Source organism: Camelus ferus, chromosome 35 (genome assembly GCF_009834535.1).
Source record: "Camelus ferus isolate YT-003-E chromosome 35, BCGSAC_Cfer_1.0, whole genome shotgun sequence".
Taxonomy (NCBI): domain Eukaryota; kingdom Metazoa; phylum Chordata; class Mammalia; order Artiodactyla; family Camelidae; genus Camelus; species Camelus ferus.
In genome coordinates this window covers 20,606,597-20,626,333 of record NC_045730.1, presented here as the reverse complement: position 1 = coordinate 20,626,333, position 19,737 = coordinate 20,606,597, and the positions used below count along the sequence as shown (strand labels likewise).

Below are 19,737 nucleotides of genomic sequence, written 5' to 3'. Positions count from 1 at the left end.
AATTTGAAAACTGATGGGATATTTGGTGGCAGTAAAAAAACTTATAATGATAATTACGAGAGCTTTAAAAATGAGTCCTTATCTGTTGACACATTCCAAAATATTTATGGATGTAATAAATGCTGTCTCAGATCTGTTTCAAAATTAAATAGTGTGCTTATGAGCTGGTAATTGTTGAAAATGAATGACACGTACATGAGGGATTATTATACTATTCATTTTCTGTGTATGTTTGCAATTTTCCAAAGGGGGGGAAAATCTTCACCATCAACACTCACATAAATATAGGGGAAGCACAGAAAAGAAGTCAGAAATCTTAAGAAATAAAAAAGTAGTATTAATATAAGAGGTCTAACATTCGATTAATATGCATTCTAGAAAATTAGAGGTAATTTATCCAAGAAAAGATATCTCAGAACTCATACGAGTTTTCCAACTTAAAAGGGCCTATTAAATATCCAGAATATTTGATTTTAAAAGTAAATATGAAGGCACCTCTTTTTGACATATTAAAACATTGGGGTAAAGAAAAGATTCCCAAAATTACCAGAAAAGAAAGCAAGCTCACAACAGACTACAAATTAGAAAGTCTTTAGACTTACGATAGCAGCAGGGAAGCTAGGAGGTAGTTTAAGTGTAAAGCAATGCCTTCAAACCCTCAGGGAAAGTGACTAATCACCTAGAACTCTCTATCAAGAGTGACATCAAACAGTTTACTTTCCCTGTAGCCCTTCCACTAGGAACCTGCGAAGACACCCTCCATCAGGAGGAAATGGGACAAACCAAGAAAGAGTTGGGAGCCCGGAGATGGGGGGGGCTCTAACACAGGAGAGAGGAACAGGAATTTTTCAGAACAGCAGCTTCACAGATTTTAAAAACCACCTGTCCACATGGACACACGAAGGGCTCCAGGAGGGTTATCTCCAAGAAAAAAAAAGGAGGGAGGAGGAAGAGTGTCTCAGGGGTCAGCAAGCTTTTCCCGCAGAGAACCACATGGTAACACTGTACCCTCTGAGAGCCAATCAGTGTCTGCTACAGCTACTCAACCCTGCCACTGCAGCACAAAAGCAGCGCCAGACAGTACACATGTGAGCAGGCATAACTGTGTTCCAGTAAAACTTTATTTACAAAGAGCAGGGAGAGGGAAGAATTTAGCCCCAACACCATACTTTGCCTGGACCTCTCCCACAGCACCCTGCATGTTTGAGGTCTGAGCACTGTAAGGAGTTGGCAGCCCTAGTGAAGAATCTGGGGATAATTTAGGAATATGACATTAAAACTAATCAAAGGATTAAGCAAAGATGCACTAGCTAGCACAAAAAAATCCTGAACCATTAAAAAAAAGATAAAAAATTAGATTTCAACAGAATGTTTAAATCCTGGTCTTGGAGTAGCACCAATAAGAAAATGATAAATGTGGTAAAGGTAGTAGAGTAACCACATGTGAAGCTAGTATGAAGGTTAACGACAAAAGCAGTAAGATAGCTATCACTACAATAGTTAGTTAAGGGATACACAAGATAAAAAGATAAAAAATGTGACACTGAAAACAAAACGTGAGCGGGAGAATAAAAATGTACAGCTTTAGAACGCATTCAAACTTAAGTTGTTATCAACTTAAAATAGACTGTTATAAATAAGCTGTTACATATCAGTCTTATGGTAACTACAAAGTAAAAGCTATAGCAGATCCATAGAGAGAACAAGAGGAATCCAAGCGCGCCATTGAAGAAAGCTATCAAACTACAAGCTAAGAGAGCAAGAGAAGAAAACTACAAAAAAAGCCAGAAAACAGCAAAATGGCAAAGGTGCACACCCATCAATAATTAATTTAAATGTAAACGTACTGAATTCTCACATCAAAAGACAGAGAGTGAATGGATCAAAAAAACAAGACCATCTATATGCTGCCCATAAGAGACTAACTTCAGATCTAAAGACACACAGACTGAAAGTGAAGGGATGGGAAAAAAATTCCGTGCAAATGCAAACTAAAAAAAGCTGAGTTAGCTACATAGTTAGCCCTTGAACAATATGGACTGGAACCACACAGTTCAGCTTATATGCAGAATTGTTTCAATAAATACATAGCCGGCACTCCATATCAATTGCAAAATCTGTGCATACGGAGCGCTGACTGAAAAAGCCTTCAGCTGTAGACTTCAGTATCTGTCAGGGGCCCAGGAATCAATTCCGCATGAGTACCAAGGGACAAATGCATTGTATCAGACAAAATAAAATTTGAAACAAAGGCTGCAAGATGAGACAAAGGGCAATACATAGTGATAACAAGAGGACAGGACATTTGTAAATATATATTCACCCAACACAGGAACACCTAAATATTAACAGGTATTAACAGACCTAAAAGGAGAAACAGATAATCAGTACAATACTAGCAGGGGACTTTAATACCCAACTTCTATCAATGGGTAGAGCATCCAGGTCGAACATCAATGAGAAAACACCAGCTTTAAATGACATACACATACATACAGAACATTCCATTCAAAAGCAGCAGAATGAATATACATTGTTCTCAAGTATATACAGAATATTCTCCAGGACAGATCATACACTAAGCCACAAAACAAGTCTTAATAAATTTAAGGCAGGAATTATATCAAGCATCTTTTCTAACCACAATGGTCCAAAACTAGAAATTAATTACAAGAATAAAACTGGAAAATTTACAAATATGTGGAAATTAAACAACATGCTACCAACCAACCAATGGGTAAAAGAAGTAATCAAAAGTAAAATTTAAACATATCTTGAAACTAAAGAAAATGGAAATAAAACATCCCAAAACTTATGAAATGTGCAAAGCAGTTCTCAAAGAGAATTTAGAGCAATAAATGCCTACATCAGAAAACAAGAAAAATCTCAAAAAAAAAAACCCCAAAAAACAAAAAACAAAACCTAACATTACACCTCAAGGAACTAAAGAGAAGAACAAATGAAGCCCAAAGTCAGCAGATGAAAGAAAATAAAAATTTGAGTGGAAATAAATGAAAGAGACTAAAAAAACAACAGAAAAGATCAATGAAAGTAAGAGCTTAGTCTTTGAAAATGTAAACAAAATGACAAACCTTTAGCCAGACACACCAAGAAAAGAGAGGACTCAAATAAAGTAAATGAAAGAGACATTACAACTGTTATCACAGAAATACCAAGGATCATAAGACTATTATGAACAATTATATGCCAAAAAATTGGACAACCTAAAAGAAACAGATAAATTCTCAGAAACATACAAACTACCAAGACTGAATCATGAAGAAACAGAAAATCTGAACAGACCAATTACTAGTATGGAGACTTGAATCAGTAATTTAAAACCTGTAACCAAAAGCCTACAACAAGACAGCTTCACTGGTGAAGTACCAAACATTCAAAGAATTAACACCAATCCTCAAACCTTTCCAAAAGACAGAAAAGGAGATATTCCCAAATGCATTTTACAAGGCCAGCATTACCTTTATCACCAAAATGAGACAAGGACACTGTAAGAAAAGGAAATTACAGGTCAATATTCCTGATAAACATAGATGCAAAAATCTCCAAAAAAATTGGCAAGCCAAATTTAAAAATACATTAAAAGGATCATACCCTATGATCAAGTGGGATTTATTCCAGGTTTACAAGGTCCAACAGCTGTAAATCAATCAACGTGATACACATTAACAAAATGAAGGATAAAAATCTTATGATCATCTCAACAAGATGCTGAAAAAGCATTTGACAAAATTCAATATCCATTTATGATGAAAACTCAACAAAGTGGGCACAGAGGGGACACACCCCAACATAATAAGGATACATATGACAACTCCACAGTTAACATCATACTCAACAGTGAAAAGCTGAAAGCTCTTCCTCTAAGATCAGGAATAAGATAAGGATGCCCACTCTTGCCGCATAGTATTTATTCAACATAATATTGTAAGTCCTAGCCAGAGCAATCAGGCAAGAAAAAGAAATAAAAGGTGTCTAAATTGGAAAGAAACAGGAAAAACTGTCACTGTTTCCAGACGACCTATTATATGGAGAGAACCCTAAGGCTCCACCAAAAAACTGTAAAAACTATAATCGAAGTCAGTAAAGCTGCAGACACAAAAATCAATATACAAAAATCTGTTGCATTTATATAAATAATTATCAAAAGAAAAATTAAATAAACAATCTCATTTACAATTGTACCAGAAAGAATACATTACATCTATTAATACAATAGGAATAATTTTAATCAAGAAGGTGAAAGACCTGTACACTGAAAAGCATGGTATTAGTAAAAAAATTAAAGATGACACATGTTAAAAGGAAAGATACCTATGCTCATGGATTGGAAGAATTCATTTTGTTAAAATGTCCATACCACCCAAAGCAATCTACAGATTCAATGCAAGCTCTATCAATATTACAATGGCACATTTCATAGAAATAAAAAAAAACGTTCAAACTTCTATGGAACAAAACGCAAAACTGAACTCATAAATACAGAGAACAGACTGATGAATGCCAGAGCGGAGGGAGTTCGGGGGGCTGTGAAATGGTCGAAGGAGGGCAAAAGGTACAAACTTCTAGTTATAAAGTGAATCCTGGGGATGTAATGTATAGCATGATGACTATTGTTAATAATGCCATATTGCATATTTGAAAGTTGCTAAGAGTAAATCTTAAAGATTTCCATCACAAGAAAAAAATCTTGTAACTATGTATGGTGATGGATGTCAACTAGACTTACTGTAGTGATCATTTATAATATACAGAAATATCAAGCCATTACATTGTACACCTGAAACTTGTATAATGCTCCATGTCAACTATACCTCAATAAAATTTTTTAAGAAAAAGAAAAGCCACAGCCTAGGAGAAAATACTCGTAAAATATTTACCTGATACAGCACAGATACACACACATAAATGACTGGTACTTTGAATATAAAAAGAACTCTCAAAGCTCAATAATAAGAAAACACACAACTCAATAAATGGCCAAAAGACCCAAATGGACAGTTCAGAAATACTGAAGGCAAATAAGCACACACACAAAATGCTCACCATCATCAGTCATTAGGGAAAGACACACTAAAACCTCAGTAAGCTACCCCCATACACTAACTAGAATAGCTCAAAAAACCTGACAGTATCAAATGCTGCTGAGAAGACAGAACAACCAAAACTCGCACTTGTCACAGGTGGAAATTTAAAATAAAATAACCACAGAGGCAGTTTCTATTAAAGTGAAGCATATACTTCCCATGTGACCCAGCAATTCCATGTCTGGGTATTTATACACGAGAAAGGAAGACATGTATCTACAAAAAAACCCTGAACACAAATTCTCAGAGCACCTTTATTCATAACTACCAAACCCCAGAAACCTAAATGTCCCATCAACTGGTGAACGGAAAACACAATGTGGCGCGTTCACACAGAGTTATTCTACTCGGCGGTAAAACAGAACAAATTACTGACATGAGGACAAGGGATGATTCTCAGAAATATTACACTAAGTGAAAGCAGACAGACTCATTAGGCTACATATCGCATGGCTGCTGGAAAAGGCAAAAACATAGGGATCTGCATCAGCTCACTGGTCGTCAGAGACACGATGGACTACAAAAAAGCAACAGGAAATATCCGAGGTGATAAAATATTCTGCATCTTGCTTGTGGTGGCGGTGGTTACACAACTATACAAATTTGTCAAAATTCAAAGAACAGTGTATCTTCTTTAGGGTGAATTTTACCATGTGTAAGTTATACTTCACCTGACCCCTCAAACTCAACATGTCCACCTATTTCTAGTATTTCACATCTTAGTAAATGATACTATAATACACCTAGCTTGTCTGGTAGAAATTTTATTACTCACTTCTGACTTCTCTTAGTCTTCTCTACAAATCAATCCAATCGATCAATAAACCCTGTCAACTCCATCTTGGAAACATTTCTTGATCTATTCACTTCTTCCCACTCACACTGACATCACCCTAATCCAAATCACCACCTCTCAACCCACTACTCCTAAATGAGCCATCTGTGTCCTCTTTTGCCCGCTTGGTACATTCCAAATACCACAGCCAATGCAAGCTTTCCAAAATGCAAGTCTGATTATATCACACCCTTTAAGAAAAATTCTTCAAAGACTTTAACTTACAACCTTTATTATGTATCATTTTTACCACTTAAGAAAAAATAAAACTCCTCCCTGCTTTCTTAATTTACAGCTCTGACTTTCCATAAAAGTCAATAAACATTTCACTAATACTCCTGACAACAAAGATTGTAAAATCAGTCACCAGTTCTAAGAGAACAGCCAGGTAACCTAAGACAAAGACGGAAATAAAGACGCGATCAGGAAAACCAAACTGATAAACTACATTTCTGATACAAATGTTCTAAAATCTCTTTTGCTTTTTTCCTCCTCACAACCTCACTCCTCAGAACACTAAAGGCTGACCTGTCACTAACCTTCTTTCCTTTCTCCTGAGAATCTTAACTTTCCAGTGAGTTTTAGGTACCAAGGTTAAGTGAGAGCCCCAAAATAACATGGCCTGCCCAGGATGATGTATTAACACAACCTAACAAAATTCCCACTCCAAAAAATGTCTTTAAAAACAAAGTTACCAGTAATAGCAGAAATACAAAAGAGATAACTTTGCCAATATCAGACGGATGTTAATATGGAGTGTTTAATTTCACTTAAGACATTTTTCATTCAAAGAAGCGATTTAGATAATTACACTTCAGCAGATAAAGCAGTTACAGAATCTCAAAACATCGACATTTTAACTCTAGAACTTAGGCTGGTGCATAATTAGACAAATATTTTATTTGAAGCATAAACTATTTCAGTGAAACATCTAACCATGTTTAATATACTGATGAGTAAGACTACAGCTTACCTACCGATAAATGCTTCCGTGTGCCACATTTCAGCTGCTGCCAAAGGTATCAATGATGTAAGTGGCTAAATACTTCATACTGTGATTCTCTTTTTAGTAAAAAAAACAAAACGAAACAACTACCATATGATAATGTTTTATTTCAGTATTATTATCAGCAATAAAAATTTGGTCTCTCCAAAAACTACCAGAGATATAATACTGGGGCCTAAATTAATTTCAGATAAGTCAACATACCATAATTAGTTTTTTGCATGACATTCAGGGGGCTTACTGAGCAGGTTATGTTCTAAATACACAAAATGAGGAAAATATTTAAGACCCATAAAAGAGCATTATTAACTATTATTTCCAAAGCTCCCTCTGCTGCACAACCCCGATTTCTCCTAAAAATACGCTCCAAGAATGCATCTGAACACTTTCCTCTTGCCATTAGCTCTTGCCAAGAGATGGCTCTGTGAGCTGGAGCCTCAGGGTACAACACTTTTGCAATAAGATTTGACACACAGGGCTCTGCGCCACAAATGTCATTTCCATCATGTGACTTTCCTACTTAAGAATTTCTAGTAGTATATTTTTAAAAAGGAGGAAATTGGTGGAAAAAACAGTAAAGAGAAATACAGTAGTCTGCCATCCCAGCAGACAAACCCTTAGTCTCAGAAAAGGGAAGGGGGCAGTGGAGAGGAGGGGACCCATCTGTAATACAGCAAAGAGGCTAGAGACGGCTTCTGCTTCCAGAGCAGACCCACTGACCAGGATGAAAGACCCTTCTCTCCACAATGAACTCGAGAATCTCCCACAAGTCTGTTTTTTTCCAAGTTTTCACATCAACTCTTATCAGTGTGAAGATTAATGTCACTTGCTTTCTCACTTTTTCTCATTTTTAATGATCTAGGCAAGGACTTTAAGATACCAACTAGCTTTAAAAAACAAAACAAAACAAAACAAAACACCCAAGCTACTCTCATATAGGTACTAGGGATGAGTTAGAGGACCTGAGTTTGTCTGAGTCCCTCATGGGGAGGCAAGCCCACAGTGACACACAGACTACACAAAGCCATGAACAATGAGCCTTTGCACAAATAATCCATATGTGAAGGGCACTTTTTTTTCTGGGCCTGACCTTCCATCCAAACATTTAAAAGGGTTACTTTAATTGTCCTCTGCACAACCCAATCCTATTCTGGGAGTTATGTTAAGTCACTTATATCTCAAAATCCTGGATGTAAATCATTTCTCACAAACAGCAGGCCAAGGTGCTAAGATGAGTGGTAATTTGCTTTGCTTTATCTGAGGTTTTTCTTTTTTCCCTTTGGTTATGGGGTTACAATGCATTTATGGAGGAGAGATCACACTCCAGCCAACCCCTAGTGTATTTTATTGACTGTAATAAAACCCAGAGTCCTGCCTCACCTTCCAACTCTTATCAACTTGATTTGTCACTATTTCTCAACTGTCCTTTGTTCCAGACAAATTAATCTAACTGTCAGCTTCTCCATGTTAACTCCCATGTAGATCCTGGTGCTGCTGGAGAAGACACGGACATAGGAGGATAAAAAGGGTGGCACAGCTGGGCAGACCGCCCCCAGGTAAAAGCCCAGGACCGCTCCCAGTCTGGACACCACCTCCTACAACCCGCCTCACCTAAGAGAAGTGAAGGCGCCCAGCGTGGAAGCTCCCCCGGAGCGGGGCGGGCCCTCTGCTCTGGTAATAGTGGCCACTTACAGAGCCGCCCACACTCCCAGCAGCAGCAAGCCTTAGCAACACCTGCGTTTCAGAGACTGCGCTGAACACTTACATACGCCATCTCATTGACCCCTCAGAGTAACCCTTAAGTGACTCTCTCTGTCTTAAAGATGAAGGGACTAACATTTAGAAAATTAGGGTAAAACATATATAACTATTAATCAGCAAGCTCAGAATTTGAACCCAGAGCCCTCTGGCTTCAGCACAAAGCTCTCGTCCACTGCCCTCTACCGCACAACTGCTTGCCGCTGCAGAAACTGGAGCTGGCTCAGAGAAACGGGTGGTAATTGGGCCGCACTCCAGAGGAAGGCAGGTCTCACCCAGAGCGCTGAGTGGGGCCTGACCCAGAGTATTTCTGCCAGATGCCAAAACACGAAAGAGAGAAAGAAAAGAAGGGAGGGAGGGAGGGAGGGAGGCGGGAGGCGGGGTGGAGGGAGTGAAAAGCAAAGGAAAAGGAAATTACTGCTTTCAAAAATGAAAAGGTTGTGAATCAGGAAACTAATACTCCAAATTGGTTCTGTCAATGACAAAGTAACCCTAGGCTCCCCGTTGCTTCATTTTCTTCACCTGCACAACATAAAGACAGTATAAAAGACAATGTTTAGAAACACATTTCAAGCTTGCTGGACGACGCTGAGAGAAGGAGGTACTACGGTCCGCCCTCCTCTGTAACTCTGCCTTTCCATCTATGCTTCTGAACTTTAGGAGGACCAAGCTGCGCTGCTGCTGAAGTCTTTACGCCTTCACTTCACTCCCATGTCGCCTACTAAAAAAAGGCTTTCTTTCATTCCATTTTTGTCATAAGCAGTTCATTTTCATGTTTATCTGTTTCAGGTAAGGGAAAAAAATGCAACCCCTTTTATCATAAAGCTGTACAATTTCCTTCACTCTCCACTGTCTTCTTTGTAACTGCTTTCTTTAGTCCTCTAAGAATTAGCTTCTAAGCTAGTCGAAGTTTGGCGCTATCTGTAAGTACTGACGTAAAGCCATCTACTGAAAATCCACAAAAGTTAATTCGAAATGGATCAAAGACCTATATTTAAGAATTAAAACTATAAAACTCTTACTAGAAGAAAACACAGGATGAAAGCTGTGTGATATTGGATTTGGCAACGATTTCTTGGATATGATGCCAAAAGCACAAGCAACAAAAAAAGACAGATAAACTGATCTTCATCAAAATTTAAAACTTTCACGCGTCAAAGGACACTACCAAGAGAGTAAAAAAAAAAAAAAAACCCACAGAATGGGAGAAAATATTTGCAAATCATGTATCTGATAAAAGATTAATATCCAAGTATACAAAGAACTACACCTTAGCAGCAACAACAAAAAACGTATTTAAAAATGGGCAAAGGACTTGACTGCGTTTCTCCCAAGATATGCGAATGGCCAATGAGCACATGAAAACGACCAACGTCACAAGCTCACAGGGAAATGTAAATCCAAACCACAATGAAATACTTCACACCCAGCAAGACTACTACTACCAAACAAGCAAAAAATGGAAAACAACTGAGGTTTGCGAGGACGTGGTAAAACTGGAACTCCTGTACACCGCCAGCAAAAATGTAGACTTGTGCAGCCACCATGGAAAACAGTTTAGCAGGTCCTCAAAAAGCTAAACTCAGAATTATGAGTTCAGCAACTGCACTCCTTAGGTTATACACCCAAAGGGACTGAAACCTGTGCTCCAGTGTTCACTGAAGCATTACTGACAACAGCCGAAAGGTGCAAACAACTAAGGTGCCATCAAGAGAAGGATGGATAAACACAATGTGATATGTACACAAATGGACTATTACTCAGCCATGAAAAGAAATACCACAATAAAGTTATGATACATACTACAACCAGCATGAACCTTGAAGACATCATGTTGAGTCAAACAAGGCAGACACAAAAGGATAAACACTGCATGATCCCACTTACACGAGGTACCCAGAATAGGCAAATTCACACAGACAAAAAGCAGAGCAGAGGTTACAGTGCTGGCAGGTGGGGGGAATGGAGTGACTTTTTAATGCTTGCAGTTTCCATTTGGCCTAATGAAAAAGTTTTAGAAATAGACAGTGGTCATGTTTGTGATGACATCTTGAGTGCAATTACTGCCAGTGAACTGTGCACTTAAAAATGGTTAAAACGGCCAATTTCACATTATGTATACTTTACAACAACAATAAAGGGACTGCCCTTATTCTAAGTGCTTAAAATCCAGATCACTTGGACAACAAAGTTCTGATGCAAGAGAAGTATATGAATCTCAATGCAAAGTGCTCTCTAAAAACCTTTAAATGGATGCTTATTAACCAAAACAATACTTAGAGCTATGAAGACAACATGGCATTATTTTTGGTTCCAACAAACTTTTACCAAATAAAAAAGAAATATTTTGAGTAATAGCTTAAAATTTTTATGAAGACTCAGGACTACTCGTGGTGGAGGGTCTTTTTCTTGTCACGTTGTTCATTATTTTGGTAACTTCATATTACATACATTATAATGACTATGAGAAAAGTATGCTCTATTTCTCACTGTCAGAAAAGAGTGGTTATAAATAAAGGGGGATGGCTAGTGTAAACACTGAAGTGTTTGACTAGAATCAGGGTTATCAGTATGAACTCATGGTTTTCAAGACACACACACAGGAAGAAAGATACATAAGAAAACAGCTGTCTGTGCACACATGGATCAGTGTACATTCATGTATTTCTAGCTCCATGCACCAAGATGGCCTAGGAGCAATGACACCCCAGTGGCAATGAGCACACAAGCTTCCAGATCTTGGTTCCTAAATACCATTCTCCAATAGGAGGAACCAGAGCTCCCTGGAGAAGGGATTGATTCCAGGGCTGCAGCATGGAAAATATAAGACGAGCCAGGACACTTTATGATGCCAGAAAACAGGAAGTGCTTTCCTAAAGAGGATGGGGGGGGGGTGTTTAAAAAACACAAAACAAAGGGCCAACCTGAAGGCCACAGCTGGAACGATTTGAGTGACAAAATAAATTATGATAGAATTGGATTATAAACTATAAAGCAAAACAAATGTCTATGACCCACACTGACACAAATAACCAAGAAAATAAATGTGGAGAAGGGACCGTCCTCCCTCACAGAAGAATTCCAATTAACAAATGTAGATGAAAATAAGAAAAATATAAAATTGCCATCAGGTAAACACTACTATAATAACTGCTACAAGCAAGAACTACCAAAGAATGCTGCATTGAGTGGGGAAAAATTTGAAAACAGGATATCTGCACTGTTTCAAAGACTCTCCCCCAAGATACCCAGTAATTACAAAGAGACAAAAAGTAACTTTACTAGCAGAGAGACTTGACAAACATGATCTTGAGTAAAGAAGCGTTAACATCATCTCTAACAGGATATGCTGACACCCTGTACCCTGTGAAGTGATGTTCTGAGTAGGACTGAACATGTACAACCTCAGTCTAACTATGAGAAAACACCAGACATTCTACAAAATAGCTCTGACCACACTCACAAGCATGAAGGCAACGGAAGATGGGAAGAGACTATCACAGGTCGGAAGAGATAGGGAGACACAACAGCTCAATGCCGTGTCTCACCCTGGACTGAATATGGAAAGAAGTGAAGGGCATTAGAGGAAAAACCGGTGAGATCCCAGGAGGGTCTGCAGCTTAGCTAGCAGTACTATACCAATGTCAATCTCTGCGTTCTGATCACTGCGCTCTGGTTACGTGAGCTGTGACATTCGGGAAAGCTGCAGGAAAGGCATCCCTGAGCTCTCTGTACCATTTGTGCAACTTCTCTAAGTTTAAAGTTATTTCAAAACTAAAAAAAAAATGTTTAAGCACCCCGTACTTTCTCTCCTTGAACTGAATTAAAACAAAGTTGAGAAATTCAAGAAGTAGTTACACAGGGTAAATCCAGTACTTCTTTACTTGAAAAGCAACCTACACTGGAGCAAGACTTAAGCCACTGAGTTATCAGGTATTGATTAAGTGTTTACGGTATTCCAGACCTCTACCAGACGCTAGAGATGCTGTCTTCAAGCAGCTTACAGCTGGTAAGAGAAACAAAAATGATAAGTTATCCACCTGATTGATGAAAACTTCTGACACACACATAACCAGGCTATAACCCAATGGTTAACAGACAACAGTAGCATCACTCACAATGTTAAAGTACGTAAATGAAAATCCTGTGGACAACTAGAATCTTCAAACACGACGGTAATACCCATACATTTACAGAGTCAGCTTCGTATGCTCACTACATCTATTTCATGTAGCAGTCTTAAACATAGTAATTAGCGTCCAGTATTTCAAAGAGAAATACTAAATATTTTGACCAAAGACTCTTATTTCTCTAACCTAGAAATGAGCTGCTTCCCTTAATCTCAGGCAAAAAAAGAAAAAAAGGGAGGTAACAGTAACAACCACAAAAATCGAACCGAACAAAACAGTTCATAAATCAAGAATAGTCTCAGAAAAAAACAGGTGGATTAATTTACATGGAGAGAATCTGGCTAAAGACAGCTGACTGAAAATCAAAATGCCAACCAATATGACAGTATTATAAATTCAGTAGAGAACTCAATGAGTCTGGACTTTTAATTCTTCACTATAATAAAGCCTGAAGCAACTTAGGGAAAACATTCCATCTCCCCTCCTGCAGGTCAACTAGCAGGGCTCGACCGCACACCAGGAGCCAGGGCAGATGCACACACCTGTCCCTGACACCGCGCGCTGTCTCAGAACTTGTAAGAATCAAAGGAATGGCACCATTCTAGTGTCTCCGACAGACCTTTCCAAATACACAGCAGTAACACAGTCTAAACCTACATACAGATCTACTTAAGACGGGGGTTACACCCCACCAAAGCCACTGCAGGTTGGAAACATTGCTAGGCTGAACTGTATCTAATACACCTTGCCTACCTTACAGGTGTTCAGAACCCTTTGTCCGCCCATGGTTGTGCAAAACCATCCAGCACAAAGCCTGTTTTATAATAAAGTGCTGGACATTTTGCAGAATTTACTGACTCCTGTGCTGGACAGAGTGGCTGTCAGATACTGACTGCTCAGCCTGTGATCACATGGTTGACCGGGGGCTGCAACTCCTGGGCCCTGCCCAGTGTCACCATGCCGCTAGCCCAGGAAGAGATCAAAACTCAAAATTCCAAGTATGGTTTCTACTGACTACATATCACTTTTATATCACCACAAAACTGAAAAACTAAGTCAATCATCGTAAATTGGGGACAGTCTATATTCTTAAAGTTGGTCACCCAAGGGTCACGCTAACAACTGCGATGTTATGGAAACATTACTGTTAAGAGTCACACCCAGGGAAAGAGCCAGATCCCTCGGAACGGACAGTCTGATTATCACCTGACAACTGAGAGAGAATTCAGTCATACATACAAGTATCAATAAGTTGTGATAAGCCTCACAATAACATGTCAAATTTCTGTCTGTTTTTCTAAGGTTGCACATTAGCCAGAAAAAGCCTTCAAAATATTCAGATGCTACGGCTTATCTTGCTGTCAGTTTACTTGAATTTCACTGACAGTACATACATGAAGACACTGCTCTCAATCATCATCAACATTTTTCTAGCAAACAGAACAGGCAGGTAAGAAAGGTGAAACACAAAAAAACCAGTGCAAACTTTCATAAAAAGTCTCACAAAAAAGTAACAGCTCTTCAAACAGCTCCACATCTGCATCTGCAGGTCCCAGACTCAAAGCCAGCAGGGACCAGCCAGCAGACGCTGCTGCGCCCCGGGCTGCCTCTTCCCTCCACATTCTTTCTTTAGGTGGTACCATCCTGTGTTGTACCTTCTAAATACTTAAATGTTCTGAAAAAAATACAAGGTGTCAAAGCAAGTGAGACATGCTGCCACTTTTTAAAAATGGGAAGAAGAACCCACACACATTTCCTCACGGGTGCACAGAGTACACCCCTGGGAGGACGGGGTGTGTTTGGTCTCAATGAAAACTGCGCGGACAAGACATAGAGATTTTCATTCTATACCCTGTCAGACTCTTCAAATTCTGAATCATGTGAAGGCAGTTTGTATTTAACATAATTAAACCAACAGATAAAGGCAGAAGACTCCCCATCTTCTTTCTCTCATTAGCATTTAAATCGCACGAAGGCAGAGATTTTTGTCTGTTTTTTCGCTGCTATATATCCCCTCTGCCTAGTCCACAGCTGGTGCTCGAAAAATATTTGTTCAATGAAAGAACTCCCTAACCTCTCCAGTAAGTTCCAGACTTGTACATCCTCCCCTGCACCTCACCATCAAATAGGCCATCCTTAGTATGTCCCACCCATCCCTGTCCCCGCAGAACAGCCTGCTCCCCACACCTCTTTCCAGCTCAATCCATGTACCACTGGCCACCAGGAAAGCCCCAAACCCATGAGTCACCCCTGTCCCAACCAACTGCATTCCCAGCCAAACATGCCAAAACACAGCCCACCCTCTTTTTCACCTGACTGCAGTCACACTGGAACCTCCCACAGCCTTCTCCCTGGCACCGTCTTCTTCAGTCAGACTGTAAACCACACCAGCACCCCCAGCTTCACACAGAGGCCCAGAGCTTTTCAATGCACCTGAAGAATAAAAGCCAACCCCTCTGGGATAACAGACCTCACGTGACCTGACTCCTGGCAGCGACCTAACCTCTTACCTCCCGCCAGGGTCCATGCTCACTGACTTCCTATCAGTTGCCCACCGGAGACTGAACCACCTCTGGGCATTTCCATGTGCTGCTCCCTCAGACAGGAATACTCTCCCCTCAGACTTCCAAAGGCGAAATCATTCTGTTTTCAGACAGCAGGTCAGAAGTCACCTCAGACAGGTCTTTCCTGACCACAGCATCTAAAGCCATCTTTCCCAGTCACTACCACAATGCCCTATTTCACTCCCTTGGCAGCACTTAGGACTCTCTGAAATCACTTTTATTTCTTAATTCCTTTGTCTTTCCCTTACCTCCCAGAACTGAAGCTCCAGGAAGGCAGAAATTTCACATTTTGTCTTCGGCTGTAGCCCTAATGCCTCCAGTACGCTTCGCTTACAAACCAGGTGCTTAGTAAGTCTTGAACTGACAGAAAAGCAAAACTGACTTAAAGAAGGGCCACGACATTTAACTCAGTGACAGGCTGGTGAAGATAAAAGACAGGACTAAATTATCTTCACCCCTAAAACAATGAAAAAGCAACACAGAGTGGAGAGTGAAGAGCGAGCATTTCAGATGTAGGCGAGAAAAGGTATTTTTCAAACTCCGTGCACGCAAACTACAGAGATGTTCCCCCAACTTACAAACAGCATCTGAAAAAAAAAGAAAGAAAAAGTAACTCGAAACGCTTTGTACATCAGCTATTTCATCTCTGACTCTCTTGGAAGGGTCTCCCAAACAGTGCATTTAGGTAAAAGAAGCAGAACACGACCAATGTGTTCAACTGTCTGTCTTGGAAAAGAATGTGAGGCTGTAAGGAGGAGAGTGTTTTCGGACACCTATTAGGCGGTCAGTAGGAAATCCGAACTGAGTGAACACTGCCCACATTTCACTACGCGTGTAGATTTGGGACAGGTCTCGTTCAAACATTTCTATCCTGTGAAACCAAAGAACCTGTAGCGAATGTTAACAGTTTTATCTTGTTACCTTCAGAATTTAAACTTGCAAGGCACTGTCCTTCAGCGGGGAACAGCTGTGCCGGGGAAGGGAGAGGACCTAACCCAACAACAGTGCGCCCCGCGGACGTCCGTGCGCCCGCACGCTCGCGGGCCCGGGCTCCCGGCACGGAGCCGGCGCTCCGGAGGGCCCCGGAGGCTCCCACTCCACCGGCCCCCGCGCTGAGACAGGCGGGCCCGCACGCAGGACGCTCCCCGGAGCCACCGGCCGTCGCCGTCTGCGGAAACAAAAGTGAAAACGCCGCGGCCAGGACGCTAGGGGCGGACGCCCCACCGCGCGGAGCCGTGCGCCCGCGTGAGCGCGTAAATAAGCGGAGAACACGCACTCGCACCTTCCCCCCGGCAAGAAAATGGGGCCGAGGGAGGGCGGCCGAGGCCGGCCAGGGGCCCGGGGGGCGGCCGCAGGGCCGGGCCGGCGCGGGGCCCGCTCCCCCGGCCGGACACCCCGGCCCCGCCGGCCCCGGCCTCCCCTCCCCCTCCGCGCCCCCAGCCCCTCTCCCCGCCCGGCCCCGCCACCCACCAGCGGGACGAAGGACCCCCGGGGCCCGCGGCCGCTCCGGGCCCCCGCGGGTTACCTGCTGCGGAGGCGGGGCGGGGGCAGGGGCCGGGGCCGGGGCGTGGGCGGCCCGCGGGCGCGCAGGACCGAGCCGGCGGGGAGGGTGGGCGGCGGCGGCTGTCAGCTCCGTCCCCGCTCACCGCGCTGCCATTACTGCGCGCAGGCGCCTCCCCGCCGGCCGCGCCACCGCCGCGACGGGGGCCGGGCCGCGCGCTCACCTGCCACCGGGCGCTCGGCGGGGCTCGGACGGGCCGCGCGGCGGGGCGGCGGGGCGGCGCGGCGGGCTGCGCAGCCGTGGGCCCCAGTCCGCCGACGCCGGCTCTCCGACGCGCCCTCGGCCCGCGCGGCCGCCACCCCCGCGCCGGCGATGGTAGGGCCCGCGTACGGCGAGCGCCGAGGGCCGCGCCTGTGCGAACGCGAAGGCCGACCGGCGCCGGCGGCTGCGCGCAGCGGGCCGAGCTCGGGCGGGTGACTGGGGCGGGGGCCGAGATGTGGGGGTGGGGGGCGGGGTCCAAGCCCGGGGCCGCTGACAAGAGTGGCAGAAGCAGGTTTCCACGCGAGCTTGTTCCTCTGCGTTCCGGCAGCCCTGCGTGAGCGTTCCAAGACCTCGCCCCCCACTTCATGGCTTTTCAAAGATCTAGAGGTAATAGCAAAACTGAAATATGGAAACGAATACGTGTCTGTATATGCGTGACTGGGACATAGTGCGGGACGCCAGAAACTGCCACATTGTAACTGACGATACTTAAATAAAAGTAAAACAAATTTAAATTAAAAAAAGATGTACTATCAAAACGACTCTTCCTCGGACCCAGCCCTTTGCAGCGGGTTTTATCTGCAGACGCCGCGGGACACAGTGTGCGCGCTCAGTCCAGGCCGGCCCCGCCGCGCCTGTCAGTCTGGGGCCTCCGCACCTGCAGCCTCCAACGTGGTGCTCACGCGCGCCTTTCCCAGCCGTCAGATCGCAGAAGTCAAGTGCGGTCGGCTTCGTGCGGACCTAGCAAGACCTTGCCTCCCAGCACTCTTTTCTTCCACCAGTCGGTCTCCTGTTCGCATCTGCCCCTCCAGGCACTGAAAGTCTGCTCTCCTTACTTTAGGAAAGTCGTTGTATGCTAAATTCAGTGTCCGTTATGTGACCTGTTTTCTCACACGTCTCCGCCTTCTAATTCAGTAACTCTCAAAGTGTGATTCCCCAGGCCTCTGAAAGTCTCCAAGACCTTTTCAGGGCTCTCAAGGCTGAAGACACTCTCCATCGTAAACGACACGTTCTTTGTGTTTCATTCTGGGTTCACCCAGCACTGCTGACGTCACCCCAGCAGGAGTCCAGAGGGTGGCACGAAACGACCCCACTCGTCTCTCATCTCTGCCACACACTCCCAGTTTCTTTTTTAGTTTAATTTAGAAATATCCTTGATAAAATGGTAAAAAAAAATATTGTTCTAACTGCAACCCGAGCACACTCTTTGTAACGCTTTGAGTTGCGGAAGGCACGCGTGCCCTCTTGCTGTGCACCGAAGCAGCACTGTCCCCCGAGGGAAGACACTTGCTTCAGTGGCTCAGCTGCAAAGGGAACTAGCTGCTTTTCACGGAGGACCGTGCTTCCTTGAAAGGACAACTGACACAAAAACCAACGTTACTCTGACTTGGGAAGTGAGACACACTTTTCCAAAATGAAAAAAGTGAGCCGGACGCTTCAAGCAAAGCAACTGAGAGTGTTTGTTGCCAATGGTAAAAATTAGCTTTCAAGCGGAATTTGGAAAATTTGTGTCAACACTGTCAACGGAAATTATCAATAAAAAAGTCTATAGATAAACAACAAGGTCCTACTATACAGCACAGGGAACTGTATTCAATGCCTTTTAATGACATAATGAAAAAGAATATGAAAAGGAATATATATGTGTATAAATGAATCACTATGCCGTACAACAGAAATTAACATAACATCGTAAATAAACTATACTTCAATTTTAAAAAAAATCTATAATAGGTGTAGAAAGAGTTTTAGTGGGGGAGGGTATAGCTCAGGTAGTAGGGTGCATGCTTAGCATGTGTGATGTTCTGGGTTCAATCCCCAGTACCTCCATTAAAAGTAAGTGAATAAACAAACCTAATTACTTCCCCTTCTAAAAAATTGTTTTTAATTTTTTTAAAGCAAATTTAAAAAGGAAAAGAGTTTTTACCAGCCAAACTGAGGATCATAGACCAGGAGATACAAATTTAAGGAGCACTTAAATTGTGTTCCTCCAGGCTACAAAATGGGAGAGGCCTATGTGTACTCATATGTATCTAAATCTGAATCATCTTCTCTTAAACGTTTACTGGAGATTCGCATTTTGTGGTTATATCATTTATTAAAATACCTTTCCACCTTTTGTTTCTAGTAAACTAAAAAAGAAAAAGATGTTGAAGAACAGTTTTCATGTTTGGAGTAGCTGAGTAAGGAGCTGTTTTGTGCTTATAAAAGGACAAGGCTCCTCTTTGGAGACATATCTGGCTGGAGGGCTGCAGCAGGAAATGCAAGATGAGCTGGAACATCTCGGTGTAAGGAAGTAAGGAAGTGCTCAGAGAAAAAAATCCACGTTGGTAGGAGCCTGTCAGAGGGCACTGGAGCCCACTGAAGCTCCCATCAGCCAAAGCTAGAACGTGTGGGCAAGAAAATACAGGAGCCGTGGATTACAGCCCCTCGGACCAAGTGATACCATGGGCCCATCCTGAGATACAGAAATTACTGAATGAGGCATTACCTCGGGGGGAGGAAATGGCCTCCTGCGGGAGAGTCCCGAATCAATTCTGTAGGTATTCCAGCTGAAGGAAGGGGAGTATAACTCCC

General features: G+C 42.5%; 1 protein-coding gene across 5 annotated transcripts in view; it reads right to left on the bottom strand.

Moving 5' to 3' along the window:
- Positions 1–17,274, bottom strand: part of CUL2 (cullin 2) — an 80,796-nt gene extending 63,522 nt beyond the window's left edge. Inside the window, exons 1-2 of one of the 5 annotated variants that reach the window (XR_004317535.1) lie at positions 16,924–17,081; positions 16,320–16,566 (exon numbers count right to left, since the gene is read on the bottom strand). The gene's annotated coding sequence lies outside the window, so the exon portion shown is untranslated. Of the gene's footprint in view, positions 1–8,356; positions 8,362–9,773; positions 9,785–16,319; positions 16,567–16,923; positions 17,082–17,122 lie in introns of those variants that run through there. The other 4 variants (XM_032474056.1, XM_032474060.1, XM_032474057.1 and 1 more) reach the window with 4 other exon arrangements.
- Between the last annotated feature and the right edge of the window lie 2,463 nt (positions 17,275–19,737).